Source organism: Rhinopithecus roxellana, chromosome 16 (assembly GCF_007565055.1).
Source record: "Rhinopithecus roxellana isolate Shanxi Qingling chromosome 16, ASM756505v1, whole genome shotgun sequence".
Classification (NCBI taxonomy): domain Eukaryota; kingdom Metazoa; phylum Chordata; class Mammalia; order Primates; family Cercopithecidae; genus Rhinopithecus; species Rhinopithecus roxellana.
In genome coordinates this window covers 53,479,757-53,493,968 of record NC_044564.1, presented here as the reverse complement: position 1 = coordinate 53,493,968, position 14,212 = coordinate 53,479,757, and positions in this window count along the sequence as shown.

Sequence of the window (14,212 nt, the reverse complement as noted above, 5' to 3'; positions counted from 1 at the left end):
AATAGACACTTATTACACCCCTAGTCATTGTGCATGAGCTTGGGAATACAATACGAATATTTTCTGTGATCAAAAAGCTTTGTCTACTGAAGATAACAAAACTGAACATTTTGTAAAATACTTACTACTATAATATAGGTTTTTAAAAAATGCTGTGGCTTCCTAGAGGTAAATGAAAGTCCAGTCATGTCTAGAAATTTGGCAGATGTTCCTGACAGCAATGACTTAAGCATACCCTGAGAATGACCCTATGACTTAAACATAATGTGCGTTTGGAGTTTTGAGCTGGGGAATCTGGGAGTGACCAACCTGCAGATTCATTCCTCATCTATAAGGAACAATTAAACCCCTGGCCCAAGCCATGGAATGCAGGCCATACAGGGAATCAAGACCATTTGTTTTGGGTTAAATGAAGGTGGTGGAAGCACCTTGCTAGGTGGAAGGAGCTAGGGGAAAGATGTTAAGCAAAAATGCTGTATGAACTGCATGATTTTTACAAATGGTAGTGGCTCTCCTGTCTAGCCTGCTGCCACTGGACTGCCCTGTATGTAAGTCCCCTCAAAAAAACCTGTGCCTCATTTGCTGGCTCTGGGCCTCTTCTTTGGCCTCTCAAACATGGTGCCATCCATACTGAAATCAATAGGAGTCCAGCATGACAAGTTCCCAGAGGAAAAGATCATAAACTGCATTCAATTTTGTAAAACCAAAATCTTTAGTTAGAAAGGAAACAAGAGTTCATTTGGCTAGCCCTTTATTCAATCACCTAATTAAGCCTTTATTATCTTGAGACCCAGAGAAGTTAAACATCATCCCAATCCCCATCTATCCCACTCTGCATAACATATTCTAGTGTTATTAACCATGCACTTTCCAAATCAAAGGTTTTACACATCTGAGATTTTGCTGATAGAATTTCCTGCTCTTCTGTGTGAGTCGTGGCAGACTAGCATACACTGCAGTATCAACTCTGGATTTTGATGGCTTTAAACAACAAAGGTTTCTTTCTGCTTATGGTAGTCACTCAAGAACCCAGACTGATGGAGGGTTTATTTTAACACAAGCTTCTACAATTTCTGTAGCAGTGGGAAAGGAATATGGTAAATCACATATACGTGTTTACAGCTTCTGCCTAGAAATGACATATATCGCTTTCACCCACATGTCATTGGCTCAAGCATGTCATGTGGCTATACTTACATGTAAGAGGACAGGGACAAGCTATTGTATGTACATGAAAAGGAAAAATCAGAAATACTTAATGGTTAGCATTAATGACTAGCACCTTCCTAAATTTTTTTTTTTTTTACCATTCTAATTCCTATTCAAGTTTGTAGATTCAGCTCAGATGTTATCTATTCAGAGACGCCTCCTTGTGTCAGGCTCCCCACCTGCAGGGTGGGTGAGAAGATCCCATGTGTGCTTCAGACTTCATGCACTTACTTCCATCATTGCATAGACAATACAGCATAGACATTATCTCTCCACTTGTCCATCTCCCACATGGTACGGAGTGTTCCCCATGGACAGCAACCACTTTTTACCACTGTGTGCTCAGCACACAGCACAGTGCCTGCTACATAACAGACACTCAAATGCATGTTTGTTGAACTGAGCAAAGCTGGGTGACAGCACTGAAAATAAAACTTCCTTTTTATAAGTAAGTGCATTATAAGAATCCATTATGCCAGAGCTAACTGAAACATCGTGCAGTGTTTTAAACATTTTTCAATGCCAGTCTTCCCTCTCCTGCTGTTTATCAAATTACAGTGACATATTCAGGTGATAAAAAGAGCTCCCCTCAGGTAGAACCTAAATATAAACATTCTAGAAAACTGTTGCCTTCATCCGTTTCACTAGTCAGATGAACCTTGCACAAATCCTCAAGTTTTGGGTTGTTCGATTTTATTCCCTAAACAGAGTTTATTCAGCAAGTAAGTAGGGCCTGGACTGGGAAAGTAACTCACTTCTCTCACTCTTTGTGGAGATATAAATCAGGTCATAAGCAAAAGTCATTTGGAAATCTTATTTCTCTGTGGGCTCATCTATTCTGCTCTGCTGCGTGGGTGAATCCCAGGAGCACCCTCCTGTCTTTTCTATGCCATTAAGACAGAAGAGGAAATTGTACTTACAGATTTTCTCAAGCCCAGACTCATTTGATTGTGGTCAGGAAAACTTAGGCCAAGTTCATTGGGAAACTGAACCAAGAGCCAAGGACAGCTCCGTGGCAGTATGTGGCTAGTGGTAAGGCAGAAATGACATCCTGCCATGTTTCTATGTGGATTCTCTACAAAGACAGCAAAAAAACTCTTTCCATTTTTTTTTTAACCTAACACCCTTCTCAGTTCATAATAGAGCATTTCCTAATGCCTTGCTAGTCAAGGTGTGGTTCAAAGACCAGCAGTATTTGTGTCACCTGGGACCCTGTTAGAAATTGATCATCTTGGCCCTCTCTCTACACTTGCTGAATCAGAACTTGCAGTTTAGCAAGATTCCCAGGTGATTCATGTAGATATTAAAATTTGAGAAGCACTGAGCCGGGCTCTGAACACATTTTACGGAGGAGTCTCATTAGTATAAGTACAGCTTTGCCTATCATGGTCCTCATCTAACACTTTGGGAAAGGTAAACACTCCTGGAGCCAGGAGGCATTGCACTTTCTTTATTCATTGTTTAGGAGGTGACAGGTGATTGAAGGTGAAGGGAAAACCATCATGTGACCAAGGATCTCAGGGCCAGTTCCTCCTGCAAACAGCTCTTTTTATAACTGGGTAGTGGTCAGCCAGGCTGAAAATATGGGCAGTGCATTTACTGTAGGCTGATTTAAAAAAGACCCAGAGATGCTGCAAAACCATCTCCAAAGATCCCCAGCCTCCTAAGCTACAAGCCACAACTGGGAGCTCTTTTACAGCCTTTGCCTTAGGTGAGAGTGGTAAGAAGTAGGAGACAGCAGGATTTGTGAGCTGGTTAAAACTTCCCATGTCATTTTTCTCCTTTGTAGAAATACATGGACTCTTCTGCCCCTGTTTCTCTTCTCCTCTGACTGTTGTTTTCTTCTTTGTGCTGTCTGATTTCCATGATCTCTCTCTTTCTCCCCAATTTCCTCTCTCTTCACCACCCATAGCGTCACTTAGGTTTACTGGTAACTTGACTATCCTGTAACATAACATTGTCTCATTCATCATTTTGCCCCTTTTTTTTTTTTTCCTGAGACTGAATCTTGCTCAGTCGCCCAGGCTGGAGTACAGTGGCGCGATCTCGGCTCACTGCAAGCTCCACCTCCCGGGTTCACGCCATTCTTCTGCCTCAGCCTCCTGAGTAGCTGGGACTACAGACGCCCACCACCGTGCCCGGCTAATTTTTTGTATTTTTAGTAGAGATGGGTTTTCACCGTGTTGGCCAGAATAGTCTCGATCTCCTGACCCCGTGATCCTCCCGCCTCAGCCTCCCAAAGTGCTGGGATTACAGGCGTGAGCCACCGCGTCCAGCCCATTATGCCCTTTCTTGATAGACTATTTTAGTTCACGTCATTTCATGTACCCTGAGATTAAGGTATTTCTCTAATGACTTCTGCTGTCTTTTCATTGTATTTTTGTATTATTACACAATGACATTGAGTATTTCATGTGTTCTTTTAGAAAGACTAATGCTAACGCACTGCATGCAGTCACTTAAAGGAAACTCAGCATGCTAGGCTAGCATGGGTAAAGGTCTTCATCCATTATCTCCACTCTCTCCTGTATTATCAGTCTCTCCATCTCCAATGACAACTGACCTTCAGCCTACAGCATATTCAAATCTCCTCCATCTTAAAAAAAAAATCTGGTTTCAGTCCTGTTCTCCCTTAAGCATACCACCCAATCTACTTCCTTTGGCATGCTTAACTATCTCCTCTCTGCCTGCATTTCTCTTTTGCACTGCTACCTAAGTGAACTTTTTAAAACATAAGCTGTTACTGCAACCCCTGCTGGAAATCTAGCAATGGCATTCTTCCTTTAATCCCAGACATCCAGACATTGATTGCCCTTTGCAGCTGAGTCCAAGGCTTACTTACCAACCTATTTCAGGTCATTCATTACCTGCTCAAATACATACTCAACCCCACGGTGCTTCCTGTTGTCTTCTAAACACAATAATGGGTTTTCTTGCCCACTACCTGTATCTGTTCATTTTTCTATGTACATTATTTTCCCTTTTAGTATTTGCTGAGGTCCTGCTTAACCTTTCAAGACCCAGCCAAGGTCACCTTTCTTGTGTCAGAAGCCTAAAGCCTTACATGACCTCCTGTTTGTTCCTAAGCATCTTAGCCATGCCTCTGTCTCATTCATTGCCATGTGAATGTTTATATTTCTGCAGCATGAGCTTCTTGGACTCTTGGATTTTTATTCCACTTGTCTTTACACCCTATCGTCTAATAGAATGCCTGATATAAAAAGCTATGCAAATGTTTATTGAATTAGATTTCATGTGGTTTCTAGAGTTTTTCAGTTTATTTCATACTGTGATTTTAGACTTGTAAGTTGGTTATCAATTCAATCAGGAAAGAGTCATTTATAGAGATACAAAGTCAGAAAGCATAGTTTCTGGGAGGTGTGCAGCTCTGGATGGGATCCAGCCTCCCAGAGGAAAGTAAGGCATGGAGAATCACAAAGCCTGTTAGCCCTGAACTTCCTCTCCCCGTATGCTTTTGATTTGACCTGTTGAAAAAGTAATGTCTCTAGCCTCCTTTGCTGCCAAGAGATTACCCTGGATGATTTGGCTATCGTGAAAGAGGAAATGCTGGACCTACCTAGCCACCACTGGCCAGATATCCACTGGAAATCAGACCAGAGGCCAGAGTGGTCAGCAGTTAGGCCTCAGCACTTAGGGGAGTTGAATAAAGGGAAAGGAAGCTAGGAAACTGAATGGTTTCCACATCTGCTTTACAGAGTTGAGGAACAAATACAGGCTGTGCTGGGAGCACCTTACAAAACCCCACTGCAGTCTTCTCCTCCTCTGTATTGCATACTCAGCTGGGTTCCAAACTTCAGGTGCATTGTTCCTTGATGGCACTGAGTGGCGCTGCCCAGAGCCATGCTGTGAACAGGAGAAATGACAACCCTGAGGCCTCCCAAACTGGCTTTACCTCTGCTGGGGGTGAGCAGAGTTCTTGGCTGGCTCAGGGGCTCCAAGTGGTCCAGTAAAGTAAAACCCAGTATGTTTTACTCCCTAGAGGTCTGTGGGGCACTCCACAAGTACCTCCAAAGCCAGAGTGGACTGTAACACACATTTTGGACTTGCACTTGCCTGAGTCCAAACTTTGGAGTTTTTCAAATGTTTCATGGTGGAAAAGGTATATCCACATGCTCCAGTCAACTCTCCTATTGCCACACATCACAGTGACTAAAATAGGCAGAAACTTTACTAAAAAATAGTTAGATGTGTTAGTATGTATACAAGTATACTGTGTATTTATGTCTATGCAGTGTTTTTTGTTGTTGTTTTTGGTTTTCTTTTTTTTTTTTTTTTTTTGAGATGGAGTCTCACTCTGTGACCCAGGCTGGAGTACAGTGGCATGATCTCGGCTCATTGCAGCCTCCGCCTCCCAGGTTCAAGTAATTCTCCTGCCTCAGCCTCCTGAGTAGCTGGGATGGGATTACAGGCCCCCGTCACCATGACCGGCTATTTCCTTTTGTATTTTTCAGTAGACATGGGGTGTCACCATGCTGGCCAGGCTGGTCTCAAACTCTTGACCTCAAGTGATCCGCCTGCCTCGGCCTCCTGAAGTGCTGGGATTACAGACATGAGCCACCACAACCAGCCCAGTGGATGATTTTTAAGTATTGAAATACTGACATGTTTCTGGAAGCAATATTTTTGAAATATTTTTTTAAATTCTGAATCATAGGATTGAAGTACTTATATTTTTCTTGGAACAATTTTTTAAATATTTTTTGAAATTCTGAATCTGAATCTTTTACAGCTTGCAATATACCCAGAGAGCTATTTGCTGCATTGCAATTTCTAATCCAACAAAACTGCACTCATTTAGAAAGTCCTCTTCTATACCGCCATCATCCTTGAGAGGAGAATGAAAATGACGATTGAAGCCAAACTTCTACTGCAAGGAATATTTCTCATTCCAGTTCAAAGACTTTTTGAAAAAGTGGAATATAGACAATACAAAATTGAAGTTGATGCAGGTAACTGCATCAGATACTCCATCTACGATGATGAGACTGGAAGAGTCCGAGATAAACTGACAATGCTCTCTTTAAAACAAGGTTGTAGCTCACGAGCCACAGAAAGATCCTTGAAAAAGGAAGCGCTTTGCAGAAACACCTCCTCAAAGTTGCTAAATAAAAGGAAGGATTATTTGAAAATGTTAAGCCAAAGGAAAATATTTGGAGTTAGTTTATAACCTAATGTCACCATTCATGATGTCTTACATTCCAATACAATGTCAAAGATTTTTCAACAGCTGAACAAATTTACAGGACAGTAGACTCTCATTATGACACCTTTTTTTTGGTAAATTGTTAAGTACTTTATTAATAAGTTAATTAATACTTAATTATTTAATACCTAATTTTCAACTTTCTGGGATTGCTAAAGTTTTTATTTTATATAAAATTTTTTAGTAATTTTATTAATTACTGCTAATAAACAATTTTGCAATAACAATGTATGTTTAGTATACATACATTTAAAACTTCACATTTTTACTTGTCTTAAGGTGTATTGAATTTTTAGTTGTTACATATTAAATATTTGGTTTAATTTTTTGCTTCACTAACTCTGAATACATTAAAAAACATAAAATGCCAGTATCAATACTAGTATTTTAATGTTATGCAAAATAAATATCAAGTTACTGAAACTGGCATTTTGCTTTGGTATTGTAATTAAATAAATCAAAAACAATAATAAATAAAATAATAAAACAATAAAAGCCCATAATTATACACATAATACACACACATTTATACACATATATAGATGCAGAGGGAACATTTAAGGTATAGAACTGGTTTCTATATCTTTCCCCCTTATATTCTAATTTCCACCATTTGTTAAATTGAATGCTAAACAAGTTTCTCAGAGCTTCTCAAAATAAGGACTATCATCTCAATCTGATTAAAACCATACTTTGGTTGATCCTATGTCACAATCAAATAGAAATTACAGGATACCAGGAGCTAGAAACGGGCCAAAAGGGTTTCATTGTTTTAGCCCTTAATAAATGCAGTGCAAGCAGTATTCATACATGATGGATTTCCTTTTCACCTCTGAAAGAGGGATTCATCCATCGTCAGTTCATTGCCTGTGAGCTGGATCGACTTACTCAGTGGCTCAGGTCAGTGGGTGCTGACCTCTGAAAGGGTTTCACTCTCCACAGCCAGCTCCCTGCAGCATGGACTCAGGCCCCCATTCCAAGAGGGACATGTGTTCTGGCCTTCTCTCTTACTTTCCTCAGGGAGCATCAGAGGCCCATGAAATGTCTGATTAGAACTCTTTCAGTGCATTCGGATTAGGTTTCTCCCTATTCTTCAAAAAAAAAAAAAAAAAAAATAGGCAAAGTATAGTTTCTAAACAAAGAAAGACTCCTAACAGGGCATTTGCAGGTATTACAAGTTTTCTTCTCTTGTTTCAGGTTCTCACTCAGGCTGTCTTCAGGAAGAGAGAGCTTGCCCAAGGTCAGAGAGGTAGTAAGTGGTTCAGCCAGGACCAACCCCACATCTAGCTGCTTCAAGAGCTTACGTTCTTCCAGCTCTATCAGCTCTACCTACAACATGCATCAGAATCCCCTGGAGGACTGGTTAAAACACAGATTGCCAGTCCCCTTCCCACCCCAGGGCTGAGGGGCCACAAATTTGCATGTCTAATAGGATCCCAAGTGATGTCCTCAGATCGCACTTTGCAGAATCACTGCACTGTATCAATGTCCTCCAACCTTGTTAGGAGGGTACCCTGCCACCACCACTCCCAAGTGATTCTGATGTAGGTGACCCAGAGGTATATTTGGGATGAATTATGTCAGCCAACAGTAGCTACGGGTAAGTGCATGGTATCTGTAATTCAAAACAGCATGGCACAATGAAGTACTAAATACAAGTTTTAAAATAATTGAATGTGAATGACAGACAGCAATTTTTTTTTTTTTTTTTGGTTTTTTTTTTTTTTTGAGATGGAATTTCACTCTTGTTGCCCAGGCTGGAGTGCAGTGGTGCGATCTTGGCTCACAGAAACCTCTGCCTCCCAGGTTCTAGTGATTTTTCTGTCTCAGCCTCCTGAGTAGCTGGGATTACAGGCATGTGCCACCACGCCCAACTACTTTTTTGTGTGTATTTTTAGTAGAAATAGGGTTTTACCATATTGGCCACAATGGTCTCGAACTCCTGACCTCAGGTGATCCGCCCACCTTAGCCTCCCAAAGTGCTGGGATTACAGGTGTGAGCCACTGCACCGGGCCAGCAATTAATTTTTGATAGGCAATGGCAGTAACCAAAGATGACTTCAGTGACACATTTGGGCCACATAATTTGCAGAGTTTAGTGCAAAATGAAAATTTGGGGTCATTTGCTCAAAAGGCAGGAAAAGCATATTAATGACACTAAAATCCAACATTTTCCTTTCTTTCTCAGTCTCTCAACTTGTTATGCTGATTTTCACTTGCTATTTAATGAAGTTCAAAACTTTTAAAAATTGAATTATTTGCATATTGAATTATTTGCATAATTTTTTTTTTTTTTTTTTTTTGAGACGGAGTCTCTCTGTCGCCCAGGCTGGAGTGCAGTGGTGCAATCTCGGCTCACTGCCAGCTCTGCCTCCCAGGTTCATGCCATTCTCCTGCCTCAGTTTCCCAAGTAGCTGGGACTACAGGCGCCCGCCACCATGCCTGGCTAATTTTTTTTCTATTTTTAGTAGAGACAAGGTTTCACCATGTTAGCCAGGATGGTCTCAATCTCTTGACCTCGTGATCCCCTCGCCTTGGCCTCCCAAAGTGCTGGGATTACAGGCGTGAGCCACTGCGCCTGGCCACCATTCGTCTTTATGTTGTGCAATGTCAGCTTTGAATGCAAATTTAAGAGCATTTAATTCATATGCAAAATCACTGCTATAACACAATTTATATTTCAGAGTTCCTACATGTGTGTATTTCATTCTTACCAAAACAGGAAAAACACTGCACAAAACCAAGCTTCTTTTGTTTCATTTCTTTACATGTGCACATTCCATCAACACTCTCTACCTTCAGCTTATTGATTAGAAAGGAAAGATGGAAGGAAAAGAAACTATGGTTGCCCTATCTTTCGCTTGCCTTCTGTGTTACCATTTTCAGTGTTAAGCGGTTAGTTAATACAGGGAAGTAACATGGGTAAGAATGGGTATAAGATTTCGTTGTCAGTCTTTCTTACAACACCACTGCTTCTTTCTGTGTCGGAAGTGAGTTCTGGTTAGAGCAGAAATCAGGGCTTCTGCAGGATATCAGCACCCCTCCTACTTGGGCATACTTAAGATGCTTTCCTTGTACTCACTCACTTTGAAGTGCCATGCATGATGGGTCCACTAAAATCCTGTGCTCATGGAATATCTTGAACACTTTATGTGAATAGGGGAAGAAAGAAGGAAGGAAACTCATATTTTGTGCATCCCCATGTGCATGCTCTACTGTCCCATCAGGCTTCACTTACAAAATACAAGTTCAAAGATAAAATTATTAAGAATTTCAAGACAGGGAGCATAGAGCATTAAACCATGCATAGGGCTCTTCTGAGCATGGGGCCCTGTGCCCTGCATGTGTTGCATACCCACAAAGCCAGCCTATTTGGGTGCTAGAATGATGACACAGAAAATAGAAAATTATGAAGGGCATTCCAGATGGAGGATCGGGTGAGATGGAGGACGTGGAGGGAAGCACCCATTCAGTGCCATATAAATGTAGGGGAAATCCATCAATGATAGAATGGGTAAAGAAAATGTGGTACATATACACCATGGAATACTATGCAGCCATAAAAAAGAAAAAGATCATGTCCTTTGCAAGGACATGGATGAAGCTGAAAACCATTATCCTCAGCAAACTGACACAGGAACAGAAAACCAAACACTGCATGTTCTCATTTATAAGTGGAAGCTGAACCATGACAACACATGGACACAGGGAGGGGAATAACACACACTGGGGCCTGTCGGGGAAGGGAGAGGGAGAGCATCAGGATAAATAGTTAATGCATGCTGGGCTTAATACCTAGGTGATGGGTTGATAGGTGTGACAAACCACCATGGCACAGGTTTACTTATGTAACCAACCTGCATGTCCTGCACATGTATCCTGGAACTTAAAATAAAATTTTTTTAAATTTTGGGGAAACCTATGTTCTATCTCAAAAGAGGCTTGCTTTCTGTTAGACCTATGTAGTGATATGTAGACCTATGTAGTGGATCCAAGGTCCAGGGATCTAGCTGCTGGGAAGCGCTTATTCTCTTGAGAACAGTACCCTCAATCATGAGGCAAGGCCCTTTCCCCCCCCTTTTCTCTATTAAAAATATAGCTTAAATTCATACATAAGATTCAAGGTAAATGTGAGATTATTTTATTTTCATGTGTTATATTTTCTTGCAAAAGCAATAAACTATCTCATAAAAGCTATATATGTTATTGATCAGTGTAATAAAAGTCATCAGAAAATAATTTTCAGCCCGAGTGCCTAGAGGATACTTTAGTTTCTTTAATGAAATTACAAAGAAATATTTCCACTTGTTTGTAAGTTTTTTATATGAAACCATGTTTATTAAATCATATTGTTATTACTTTCTTTTTCCTCTTGGTTATTACTGTAAAATTCCAAGGCAAAACACCTAGTATGTTGGGGATTGTTTTGTAACAAAGCTAACATTTTATGAAAGAGTAATATATCTTTGTTTTTCAAGTTACTACTATGTGAGCTAAAGTTAGATGTTACATCTATTTGTGTTTACCAAACTAGAAGAAAATTCTTGCCAAAGTACCATTATCAACTTACATGAAATGCATTCACTGTTTGCCTAGAGATTACACATTGTATGTTGTAAATTAAAGTAATATTGTAAGAATCTGGTATTTAACATTTCAATATAAATTTCGATTTTAAATATGACAAAGTATTTTGTAATGAGTTTTAATATATGTAGCTAGCACATCAGGGTTCTAGACTAAATTCTAATACTTGAGATAAAAGAATGTCTTGTTAATTTATAGCTTTTGGTATTAAATTTAAATTAGATAAGTAATCTATTAGTACCTTCTCATTGCAAAAATTGTAAACAGTACAGATAAATAGTCCTCCCTGAGCCTCTAGGGGTAACAATTATTATCAGAGTAATAAGTATAATTTAAATGATTTTCTTTGCATTTATGTCATAATGTATATACAAAAATTTGATTTTTTAATATGTCATGTCATTTTGAGATTTTGTTCTAAAACTTGCTTTTATAAAGACAAATATCAATATGTTAGAGAGTTCTAAATATATATATTCATATATTTTTTGAGACAGAGTTTCCACTTGTCACCCAGGTTGATGGGTAGTGGCACGATCTCAACTCACTGCAAACTCCACTTCCTAGGTTCAAAGAATTCTCTTGCCTCAGCCTCCTGAGTAGCTGGGATTACAGGCATGTGCCACCACGCCTGACTAATTTTTGTATTTTCAGTAGAAATGGGGCTTCACCACATTGGCCAGCCAGGCTGGTCTCAAACTCCTGACCTCAAGTGATCCACCTACCTTGGCCTCCCAAAGCGCTGGGATTACAGGCGTGAGCCACCGTGCCTGGCTAGTATATATGTATTAATTTTGACTGCTGCCAGTATTTCTTAGATGTTTGTTCATTTATTCCTCTCTTAATGACACTTTGGCTGTTTCCAATTTTTTACTTTCCATAGAATGCTATAATGAGCAGCCTGCCATATGCCTCTTTATTTATATGCAAAGGTATTTTTGAGTATCCAAAAGAAAAAAATAGAACCAACAAGTCAAAGTTGCGCATTTAAATTTCTATAGATCCTGTCAAAGTACTTTCCAAAGACTTTGCCACTTTACATCCATATCAGATATCCATGCCAAAACTTGTTATTTTGAACCTTTTGAAATATTTGGGTAAAATATATAGAATCTTTACAAATATTTAGGTAAAGACTTGTGTGGGTTCTCTTACGAGTGCAAAGAGAGTCTAATATTCAAGATGTATTAATAAAATTAAGTAGAGGATAAAATTAAAATTAACAGAGGATAAAAATAATAAAATACATACCAAACATGTGCTTGATAAAATCTAACTCTTCGTGATGGTTAATTTTATGTGTCAACTTGGCTAGGCTGTGGTACCCAGATAGTTGGTCAAACATTATTCTAGATGTTTCTGTGAAGGTATTTTTTAGATGAAATTAACATTAACATCAATAGACTTAGAGTAAAGCAGAGTACCTCTTGTAATGTGGGTAGGCCTCATTCAATCAGTTGGAAGCCTTAAGAGAAAAAGGACTGACCTCCCCAGGGGAAGAAGACATTCTCCCAGCAGACCACATTCAAGCTGAAACTGCTGCATCAGGTCTTCCTTGAGTCTCCAACCTGCAAGCCTACCCTGCAGAATTTGGATTTGCCGGCTTCTGCAATGGTGTAAGCCAGTTCCTTAAAATATCTATCTATCTCTCTATCTCTCTATCTATCTATCTATCTATCTATCTATCTATCTATCTATCTATCTAATCTATCTGTCCATCCATCCATCTGTCCATCTGCCTGCATGCCTGTCCATCCATCCATCCATCCATCCATCCATCCATGCATCCATCCATCCATCATCCATCTTCTTGGTAATGTTTCTCTGGAGAACCCTGACAAACTGATACACTCCTAATTTTAAACCAAAAGCAAAAAAGGAGAGAGAGAGAGAGAGAGAGAGAAGAAAGAAAGAAAGAGAGAGAGAGAGAGAGAGAGAGAAAGAAAGAAAGAAAGAAAGAAAGAAAGAAAGAAAGAAAGAAAGAAAGACTCAGTCAATTAGCACTAGAACCAACCTTTTTGAATTTGATAAGGGTATCTGCTGCAATCTATAATAAACAGCATACTTAATGTTGAAACACTGACATTTCCATCTAAGCTAGATACGTTTGGTTACTGTAACCATGATTATTTAAAATTGTACTGAGGTCTCTAGATAAAATGATACAAAATAAATTTTAAAATGAGAGGTATAAATATGGGGAAGAAAAAGACAAAACTGTAATGATTTGCAGGTGGTATGATAAACTACCTAACCACAGGAGACAGCCAATGATCAGTGCATTAGGAGGTCTTCCCATCTCTGTGTAGCCTCTTCAGCTCTCATGTGAGACTACTGCCTTCCAGTTTCCGCCTCCTGCCTCCCCTCTCAGGTCAGTAACTGTGGTTTCAGTCTTTCTGTGAGGTGCTCTCAGGGACAGAGCTCCCTGCTTGTTATCACAGTTCATTGTTTGCTGGTTCAGCGCAGTCTCTGAAGCAGTGCTGTTTCCATAGTTCCAATCTCTGCATGTGGATGTTCACAAACCTAAAACAGGAGAAGTTTATTTACAAACTCTTTTAACATAGAATCATACATGTAAGAAAATGGAGGGTTACTAACAACTAATCAGATTAGAAAAGAAGAATATGGCTAACATCACACCTCTAGCAAGGGAGATGGAATTGGGACCCAAGTGCCTTGACTCCTAATCTAGTGCCCTTTCCTAACACCGCATAGATGCATGAATATAATAGTAGCAACATTTGTTGAGTGCTTACAGATGCTAGGGATTATCTTAAGTGCTTCATATGAATTAATCTGCTTAATTTTTGCAACAGCCCTGTGAGATGGATGTCTACTTTTATTGTTCTCATTTTAAAGCTGAGACAATTGAAGTACAGAGAAGTGAAGTAACTGGTCAAAGATCACATGGCTAGAAAAACATGGATCTAGAATTTGAACCCAATCAGTTTGTGCATCTCTGTCATTATCATCATCACCATCTCATGCTTTCAAGAAGCCTCAAGAAAAATTTATCCCTGGGTTTAACCTCTTTTCCATGAAAATAAATAAATAAATAAATAAATAAATAAATAAATAAATAAATAAATAAATATAATATTGAGGTTTTCTAAAAGGCTACTTAGAAAAGACCCAATACAGAGTATAGCTCCTGGCCTGGTTGGGTTCTCATCACTCCAATATCATCAGCCT